Source organism: Vespula pensylvanica, chromosome 14, assembly GCF_014466175.1.
Source record: "Vespula pensylvanica isolate Volc-1 chromosome 14, ASM1446617v1, whole genome shotgun sequence".
NCBI classification, from domain to species: Eukaryota; Metazoa; Arthropoda; class Insecta; order Hymenoptera; family Vespidae; genus Vespula; species Vespula pensylvanica.
In genome coordinates, this window is record NC_057698.1 from 4026865 (window position 1) to 4037525 (window position 10661).

General features: G+C 33.7%; 1 protein-coding gene across 8 annotated transcripts in view; it reads right to left on the bottom strand.

The window, feature by feature from the left end:
• LOC122634340 (glutamate receptor ionotropic, kainate 2) overlaps positions 1–9428 on the bottom strand; it is a 216425-nt gene extending 206997 nt beyond the window's left edge. For 2 of the 8 annotated variants that reach the window (XR_006328365.1, XM_043823187.1), the window contains exon 1: positions 8568–9423. The gene's annotated coding sequence lies outside the window, so the exon portion shown is untranslated. Of the gene's footprint in view, positions 1–8567 lie in introns of all 8 variants that reach the window. The other 6 variants (XM_043823190.1, XM_043823189.1, XM_043823191.1 and 3 more) reach the window with 6 other exon arrangements.
• Between the last annotated feature and the right edge of the window lie 1233 nt (positions 9429–10661).

A 10661-nucleotide genomic window follows, 5' to 3' on the forward strand; every position in this document is an offset into this window, starting at 1 on the left:
CGTCGTCCAAATATTTGCATCCGTTCTATTCTCTCGATGAATCTTCACTCGATTATTCCGTCGAATCGTGAGAAATTAAATCGCATAATTCATCATCGTACTCTCTATCCATTTCGTTCTCCTTTTGACAATTCGACGATTTTCGAATCGAAAGGGAAAAAAAAAAAGAAAAAAAATAAAAGGGAAAGGTTAGATACTATCGATTCTATGACGAGAACATGAATCTCTCGCGATCGACGCGTTCGTGGACTTGAAAAAAGAACAAATAAATAATAACGAAAAATAAATCAAAGAAACAACAACAAAATAATATTAAATCGGAATAAATAAATAAATAAATAAATAAATAAATAAATAAATAAAAAAAGAAAAATTCTTAAATAATACGAAACGATATAGAAAAATAAATAAAAAAAACAACAAAATAAAGTTAAATCGGAATGTAAAAAAAAAAAAGAAAAGAAAAGAAAGAAAGAAAGAAAGAAAGGAAAAAGAAAAATTCTTAAATAATACGAAACATCGTCGAGATTTTTAGTTATTCTTCTGCTACGGACGAGTAATTCGCAAAATTTCGTTGCAAAATTTAACTCGGTCAACCGGATTCCGCAACCATAGGTTTCATCGAATCTCCCACACCCTGTTGCCTCTCTCTCTCTCTCTCTCTCTCTCTCTCTCCCTCTCCCTCCCTCTCTCTCTCTCTCTCTCTCTCTCTCTCTCTCTCTCTCTCTCTCTCTCTCTCTCTCTCTCCATACCCCCTATACCTCACCCTCGTCGTATATAATCGATGTTTCTGCAAACGGGCGAACCACGACGTAGCGAGAATAGTTTCGAGTCCTTTTTTCGTTCCAGTTACGTGCTGCACAATTCCTGCGGTCTCATAAATCTCTTCCCTCTTTCTCGTTCTCAGTGTAGCTCTCTCAACTCCCTCCTTCCTATTCTCTTATCCTCATATCCCCTCACGGCACTCTCTCTCTCTCTCTCTCTCTCTCTCTCTCTCTCTCTTTCTCTCTCTCTCTTTCTCTCTCTTGTAATCGTCCATTACGCTCTAGACACTCGTCGAACCTCGTCTTTTCCACTATTTATTCTATCCGTGAAAGTATATCGAACTCGTTCATGTGTGTATAGATATGTGCGTGCACGTATATATGTATATATGTGTCTGTGTATATGTGTATATGTATGTAACTCTTCGAACACTTAAGTAGCATTCTAAGCTACCTCCTTCTCTCCTTTTTCTTATTTCCTTTCTCTTTTCTTCTCCTTTTCTTCCTTTTTTCTTTTTTCTTTCTTTCTTTTCTGTTTCTTTTTTTTTTTTTCTTTCTCTTTTTCTCTTACTTTATTCAGTACTAAAATCAAACGATGTACGGAGAAACGTTACTATAGTTCTTCCTTTTATCTACATACTTGAAATCACGAGTAACTTATCTGATCGTACTTTTTATTGGTTTTTACGGAATGTACAATGGCATTTTTAATGAAAATTTTATTTATATGTATATATATATATATATATATATATATGTATCGAATTTATCTCGAACTTTATGAAATTATTTTAACAAGTTAACGCATTGTTTATTCTCGATAAATTCTCGACAAGATTGTATATATAATTTCGTGGAATTCTACACATTAAAACGTTATAACAAATTAAAAGGTTTGAATAACCCAATACTTTGTATCATAAATCAAATTTCGTCTTTATATTACATAAACACAACTTTTAATTAAAATAATTAAAATGGTTAGTCATCGTTTGGTCTCGTCCTTACTTACTTAGATCGAAATCATTTTAATCAGGAGGAATTACAAATTTACTTATCTCTTTCCTTTTTTTTTCTTCTATTTTAATTTTTTTCTTTCCCTCCCCTACAAAAGTCTCACAAATTACTCAGAAAATTGATACGAGAGAAAGACTGAAGGAGAAGAGCGGGGGAAAAAAAAAAGAGAAAATATAAAAAGAATTTAATCTCCCACGGAGTCTTGTTGTACGCACGAATAACATCCAAGCAACATTAATTAGACCCACAATTACGATAATGGGTGAGTCCGTGCATGGCAATTATCGTAGCGCCACGAAGGTAGTTAATTAAGAAAAATTCAATTAAGCTCTTTTGGCGGGTACGAGACAGAGGGAGGTAAACGAGGAGGTGTTAGGGATGTAGAAATGGCTAAAGCATAGAGAAAAAAAAAGGAGAAAGAGAGAAAGAGAGAGAGAAACGAAAGGAAAGGTCCGCTTTATGCGACGCGTGTACGCACGCGATAGAAAAAAAAAAAAGAGAAAAAAAAAAAGAAAAAAGCTATTCCTGGTTCTTTCGAAAGAGCGCCTTTCCAGTTTTTTTTTTTTTTTTTTTTTTTAAGCGTTTTTTCTTTTATTATTTTTTTTTATTTCTTCTTTTATTTTCATCTATTTGTTTTTCTTTCTTTTTATGATCTCTTTTTATTTTATTTTTTTATTTTTTTTTACGCTCGTCCTTTCTCCGAGAGAAAAGGAACGTTTAACGACGCGTTAAACGATTTTGGTTCTAACGTAGATCTAAAAGGTCGATCCCTTTATTCTGCTCTTGTAACTTGTACAACTGTGGAAAATGAGTTTTTCTTTGTTTTCTTTCTTTCTTTTTCTTTTTTTTTTTATTTTAAACGACCTCGTTTGAAATTCTTTTTTTTTCTTTTTTCTTTTTTTTTTTTTTTTTACTTTTAAAGATCATAAATTTTTGGAAAGGGTATATTATCGAGGGATGACTCGATCGATACATTCGATCGCAAACGTATGTAAATGTATAGAATTTATTTAATGAGTATATACTATCGATGTACTTGCTCGAATAATTTAGCTAATCGAACATATCTTTCTGATAAGCATAAGTATAAAGCAAAGATGAAATATTTCGAAAAGAAATCTCTTCAAAGATTTTCGATCTTCTTCCGTCCATTTCAGAAACGTTCTTGATCCTCTTGACGTTAACGACGTAAATCCGTACACGTCAGTCGTCGAAATGAAATTATCTTCGGCTCTTGTCGAATACCTAACTGAGATTATCGGAGAGAATTTTCAATGACTAGTTAATAACGTAACACATTAATAACGTACGAGATAACATAAAACGTAACATAGACTCGTAAAATACGTCGTAAATAAATAATCAATCATTAATTAATAAAGATGGTTATATAAGATAATAAAGAATGAAATTAATTTAACGATAATCACCGTTGTAAAATGTTATGCGATTTAACAGGAATTTCAATGGCACGCATCATCTCTGGTATATTCGATATTCGTGAGATAAGGGAAGTTTGTCTAGCAGCAAACTAACCCCTAACTACCCTCACCTACCAGTTCGCCAATTTACCATCACAACCACCATCAACATCATCGTCATTCATACAAATTTCCATCTTCATCTCCATCTTCATCTCCATCTCTCTATATTTCGATCTCTCTTTCGGTCGAGTTCCACTTAACCGATGACTATCATATCTGGCATAGTATCTATCTATCTCATCGATCTATCTATCTATCTATCTATCTATCTATCTATCTATCTATCTATCTATCTATCTATCTATCTATCTATCTATCTATATAGCTGCCTAAGTTTTTTTCTCTAACAATTTCCGATAGTACATACATACATATATACATACATACGTACATACACACACAGCAATCTCGGCAAATTGCAATGGACTATACAATACGGACGCAGTTGCCCGTACGACCGAATCTCGTATGCTATGGTTCTCTTACGCTCGTTCTTGTCGAAAATTCGTGGCACAGTACCAGAGTGAAATTCAACGATAACAGAGAGTCTATATTCTCGCTCCTTTTATACTATTCTAACCTAACAACTTCCTTTAAAAAAAAAAAAAAAAAGTTATAACTAAAGTTTAGATTCGAACAAGAATATTTATCTTGTTTTTATTATTGATATTAGAGTTGTATCATTCGAGAATTATTTTTTATTTTTAAAGGATTATATGATTTCGATTATATATATATATATATATATATATATATATATATATATATGTATGTATGTATGTATGTATGTATGTATGTATGTATGTATGTATGTATGTATATAAAAGAAACAATTTTATAATTCTATTGTTACATATAGGATTATACAATATATTTAATTTTTTTTACATATATATTTTTATATATAAATATATTATATTATATAATTCTATAATTACAGCAGACTTTGTTTAAACTTATTTATAAATAATCGAGGATGTTGTGAATTAGAAAAATTAATTGATATTATTAGATCGATAGTTTTATCGTTACTTGATACGTAGAATACATAAGTTTATCGATCATTAAGATCAACCGTTTAAGATCACTGTAGATTGTTGCCTATCTTCAGGCGCGAAACCGGCTTAATGTTCCACCGTCTTCCATAGAGAATTATCGAGTTAGTTAGCCGAAGTTATTCTACTAGACTAGTCGGTAGTGCATCCTTGCAAGTTTACGTTAAGCAAAGAGATATATTGTCCGTTAGATCAACGATGTGATAACTGAATACGAGTCTTCTTCGTTTACTTAAAGATTCCTTCGCTCATACGTATATTAAATATTACTTTAAATATCTATCATCTTTTAATATCTATCTGTTAGATTCGAAATGTATAAAAAAAAAAAAAAAAATTATTCTTTGATAAATTATTTATAGAATAACATGCAATGATAATAATTTTCTTGATATCACACAAACAAATAAATTTTAAATAAATATGAATAATATATAACTATCTTATTGAAAATTAAAGAAAGATTATATAATGAGATATGAACGACGAAAAACAAAAAATCGAATTTACTATCTGTTATCCGCAATTGATTAATTGATAACAATCGTAACTTTCCATAATAGTATTGATAAAAAAAAAAAGAGAGAGAGAGAGAGAGAGAGAGAGAGAGAGAGAGAGAGGAAACAAACACACATGATTTCCTTTGTCTCGTTAGTCGCGTGATAGTAGTTAGAGAAAGAAATGTTCAATTAATTAAATGCCACAAAGACGTCAGCTTTTTAATTCGTGCCGTGTGCACAACTTGTAGGTGTATCCTTTTCATTCTAGTCAACAGAGTTACTGCTACTGCCTACCACATATTCCTTGCTCCTTTTAATTTCTTAAAAGCCATGAAATGAGAAATGAGAAAATGGTGAAAAGCCCGGAGGCATTCGTAGACTTTCTTTAAACTGAATTTTCCTTTCGTTAAATCGCTTTGTTAAACACAACGATAAATCTCAAAGAAGAGTTTCGATTCCTTCGCTATTTCTTTTCTTTTTTTTTTTTTTTTTTTATTTTCATTTATTTTTATTTAATTATTTATTTATCCATTTATCGTACGAAGAAAATTGGAAGCAACGATGAATAAATAATTTTTTCTCCAATGGAACGATGTATTTGTATTATAATACTAATAATAATAACAATTATTATTGTTATTGTTGTTGTTGTTGTTATTATTATTATTATTATTATTATTATTATTATTATTATTATCGTACGAAGTGAATTGGAAACAATGATGAATAAACAATTTTTTTTCCAATGGAATAATACACTTGTATAATAATAGTAATAATAATAATTATTATTATTATTACTATTATTATTATTTGTATTATTATTATTATATCAACGTGCTAGAAATAATAATTCCAACAGAAATTGCATCTTCTTTTCTACTTTCGTAAACGTTTCGAATGGACAACGTAATGAGAAAATTTTCGCATGACTTACCTCTTCGAAAATTGTTCTTAACAATGTCAGATAAGAGATCGTAAAGTATGCAGATATTTGATAACTTTTAATTATTATTCCATACGACAAATTAATAATTAATAACCATCTTCCATAAGAACTGGAAACGTTGGATTAAAGGAACAATTTCTAATTTATAAGAAGAGACAAAGTGTGCATTAGAAATACTAAGATTTCTTCGGGACGAACTCAAGCAGATAATAAAAAAGGAAGGAAGGAAGAAAGAAAGAAAAAAAGAGGGAAAGAAAAGAGAAAGATAAAAAAGAAAAATGAGAGAGAAAAAGTCATAACCGATAATGAAAGATAGAGAGAGAATGATAACGGGAAGGAGAGAGAGAGAGAGAGAGAGAGAGAGTATCCAAAAGTATTATCGACTCGATTACGTCGAGAAGGCTACCAAGTAGACAATTTCTACTCGGATCGACGAGAAGTACCCTGGTTTTCTTCTTTGACGCAAAAGGGCAATAGAGACTGGGCAACGTTCGACGTTCGATTTGGAAAATCCCTACGAGACCGGAATCCAGCCGAAGTACTTCTATACGGAAGTGCACTTTGAAGGAGTTTCGAAGTCAGTTTATACGTAGATATGGATCGAATATATATATACATATCTTTAATAGTATTATACATATATATATATATTTTATATATTTATATATATACATATATATATATGTATATATATGTATTAATGTATATATATATGCACATATGTATATATATATATATATGTATATAGATGTGTTATATATAAAGTTTGTGAAAGTTTAGGCTGTCTGACTACTCCAGAGATTGTGAGAGTTAGAGAGAGAGGGTTAGAGAAGAATAGGGACGGCGAAACGGTGGCCGTTCGAGTTTGAATTTACATTTAATAATTGCATTCGATTAATATTCATTGGAATGCAAAGCGATTCTGTAAAACGGCAAATCCACCTTCCTAGATATATATATATATATATGTGTGTGTGTGTGTGTGTGTCTCTTTCCCTTTCTTTTTCTCTTTCTTTTTCTCTTTCTCTTCACTCTTTACATCTTTCACTTCAACGTCCGGCAATACCACAAGGAAAATGGAAATTTTCTAAACGTTTTGCAAAGTCTCAAACGATCAAGAGAGAACGATTCAGTCTCTTGGAATCACCTAGTGGCAAAGAAATAAAATTCCGTTTCTCTTTAAAATTCTCTCTCTCTCTCTCTCTCTCTCTCACTCATTCACTCTCCCTCTCTCTCTCTGTATTTCTTTGAGAGAATTCTAATGAAATTCGTCTTCGAGCTGGAAGTTCTCGACGGGACCACTAAATTTATTTACCCGAGTAAAGATCGAGAGTGAACGGTCTGCCTCGATCTACCAAGGATTTCCTTCGTATTTCTATGTGTTTCGTAAAATGTAAGTAAAATCGAGACATCCAAGTTAAAGTTGAATTCATTGTTCAAAGTAAACGTTCTTTTTTTTTTTTCTTTTTCTTTCCGTTTTTCCCATTTTATAGGTAAATAAATTGCCCGATATGAGATAGACTTTTTGATTAAAAAATGCAAGATTATCGTAGAATCAAATGCAGTAGTTACTTATTGCAAAAAAAAAAAAAAAGAAGAAGAAAATTATTAAAGAAATGTATTACGAACAATTCAACGATATTTATAGTAACCTTTCGAATGATATCAGTTTAGTAATCTAAATTCGAGAATCTCGAATGATAAGATCTACTAGGAGATCATAGACAAAGTTACACACGGAACGCAAGTGTACTAATTACTATGAAACTCGAATCATCAGATCCGAAAGGAAGATTAGATCCATGGATAGATCCGACTATCCGATGTCATCAAAAGCTACGTTCTAAACTTTTGGACGTTCTAAGGCAACTCGAGTTTCTACTCGATCGAATATGCGATAACGTCTCGTTTACGTTGATGCAAACGTACGAAATCTAATCTGACGTCGAACGAAACGATTCGAATTTCGCGGGCATGATACTACTTTACTGGAGCTAGTAAGTCTCTAAACCGATAATTATTAGAACGCATTGTCCGTCAACGTGCTCGTTAAATCTTCGTTCAGAAAAGCTAAACACGTATAAAGGAATATGAATGAAAATTCGTTCTTGAAACGATAACTTACTAACGAGAAACTAAAGAAGAAATTGAAAAATCTAACAACGACGTTGACCGTCATCAATTTGAAATATCTTCATCTCTATAAATTTCACAAACAATCCATTTAACTTTATCCGTCTTTAAAACGGAATGATGGGATTAGATCAAATTAAATAACACTATACGCGATTAACGGTATAATACGATTGTTTCCTATGACGTTGACGAAACGAGTCGTGATTGCGACTTAAACGCCCCAGTGTATTTCTAAGGATTCTTCATTCTCAAGAAATAGAAATACTCGCGTGTAAAAGATTGCGAAAAGAAAAGAAACAAAGTTGTAGTCGCCTCGATCGGGTGTTACAAATATCGATCGTTCCTTTTCGTATTACATCGAAAAAAGAAATATCTTCGAATTTCGAGACAATATTCCCCGTCGTTCGAGCCCATAAATAAAGCTCACGAAACGAAACTTGCATCTCGATTCGGCAAGTCGAAATCGTCTTGAAAGCGTTTCGCTTAAAGAAGAGAAGAAATAAATAGAGAAAGAGATGGATGGATTGATAGAGAGAGAGAGAGAGAGAGAGAGAGAGAGAGAGAGAGAGAGAGAGAGAGAGAGAGAAAACGACAGAACGAAAGAAAATAAAACAAAACAAAGCAAAATGAAAAAAGAAAAGAAAGAAGAAAAATTTGCATACCTGAGAAATCTTCGTTAGAGCATCGTGTCGATCCTTATCTTCCACGAAGAAGAAAACAAGAAACACGAGTGATGAAAGATTCTAACCCTTGCGCCTTCAGCCAGTTGACAGCACATTCCCTTTATCGTTGAGATGTCACAGAAAAGTGAACAAAAATCTGCACGTTCGTGCTTACAAAAATGTTAACAATCATCAACCCACAATAATCATAAACGTCACCGTATTTAAACCGTATTTAGCAGTCTCTATCGGTTGGAACAATTTCTCGGATCTCTCGAACAGACGAAACACAATCACGAGACACGCACACACAACACGACGATTAGATTTTTCCGCATCGTGATGAGAATAATCGGAGAAAATAAAACGTATAATATTCAAAATCGAACGGGCAAGTAGAAAGGAGAAGGAAGAAAAACATTAAACGATAAAAACGAAGATGGTAGAAGATAAAAACGAGATGAGTTTCTATACAATTATTAATAAATCCTTATGTGTTATACGTCTATCCGTCTGTCTGTTCGTGCGTATGTGTGAATGTGTATATGTGTGTGTATGTATGTGTGTGTGTGTGTGTGTCTCTCTCTCTCTATCTCTTTTTCTTTCTTTCTCTCTCTCTCTTTCTCGTGCACACGCGCGCGCGAGTCCGCTCGACGTTCGTGCGTACGAAACGACGGCGTATGGCAGACTGGACCGAGAACCGGAGACTGCCCTTGGCAGCTGCGTGTTCGCTCTGACGCCGGCGATAACGACGACGACGACGACGACGACGTCGACGACGACGACGACGACGACGCCGAACGACGCCGACGCCGACGCCGCTCGTAGCAACCGTGGAACGACGCGGAACCGTCCTCCGTGGCGCCCTCTCATATCTATCTCTCTTCCTCTTACTCTTTCGCGATGCACCTTTTCCACCCTCTTTGCTATTTCTTCTCTCTCATCTCTAATATGTTCACCCTGTATATATATATATATATATATATATATATGTGTGTATGTATGTATGTATTTATATAGGGATTTGTATGTATGTGTGTGTTCGTATATGTATGTAACTATCTCTCTCTCTCTCTCTCTCTTTTGCTCTCATTCTCGCTCTGTGTATCTCTTAATCTCTCTGTCTCTCTCCCTCTCTATCTCTATCTTTGTCTCTGTTTCTCTCTCTGTCTCTCTCTCTCTCTCTCTCTCTCTCTCTCTCTCTCTCTCTATCTATCTATCTATCTAGCTATCTATCTATCTATCCGTCCTTCTCTTTCTCTCTCTTTTACACATACTCCGGTCTCTATCCGCTTTACTCCTACATTCGCCTCTCACGGACGTTCCCAATCGGCGTTTCTCTCGCACCCACTGTGCCCTCCCCTCTCTATCGATCCTCCGGGAAAGGCCCTCTCTCTGGTGCGTTCCATTTACCAGAGGGTACGCTACGATCCTCTCTCTTTCTCTTTCTAACTCGTGGTCGAAAGGAGACAGCCTAGTAGGCGACTTGAAATTCTTCAAGACCGTATTAGACCTCTCTCTCTCTCTCTCTCTCTCTCTCTCTCTCTCTCTTTCTCTTTCTTTCTCTATCTCTTTCTTTCTCTTTCTCTCTCTCTCTTTTCGGTACCAAGCTCAACCATTGAAAATGGTCGATGTAGGGTTGTTTGAAAAAGGGAAGAAAATTCGCAACCTCTGTGTTAGGAGTTTTCTCTTCTTTCTTTCTTTCTTTCTTTCTTTCTTTCTTTCTTTCTTTCTTTCTTTTTTCTCCTTTTATTTTTATTTCTTTATTTTTTGTTATTTTATTTTATCCGAACCCTTCCCGAAATTAGGGGTTGTTCTCTTGAGATATTGGATAAGATCTTGAACGATCAAAGTGTTGAGAAAATCGTGGCCGAATTTCGGCTTCCGATTCCGAGTTGGAACGTCTTTTTTTTTTTTCTAGATAGCATGCGATTACCGTTCTTTCTTTCGACTCGATAATTTTCACTAATCGCTAAGATACGAATCTATCGCCTTCTTTTTTCTTTTCTCTCTTTAATATTATTTAAAAAGGTGATAAATATGACTTTGATAAGGACATTGGTATTTTGAAAAATGTATATGCTCTTGTGTTAA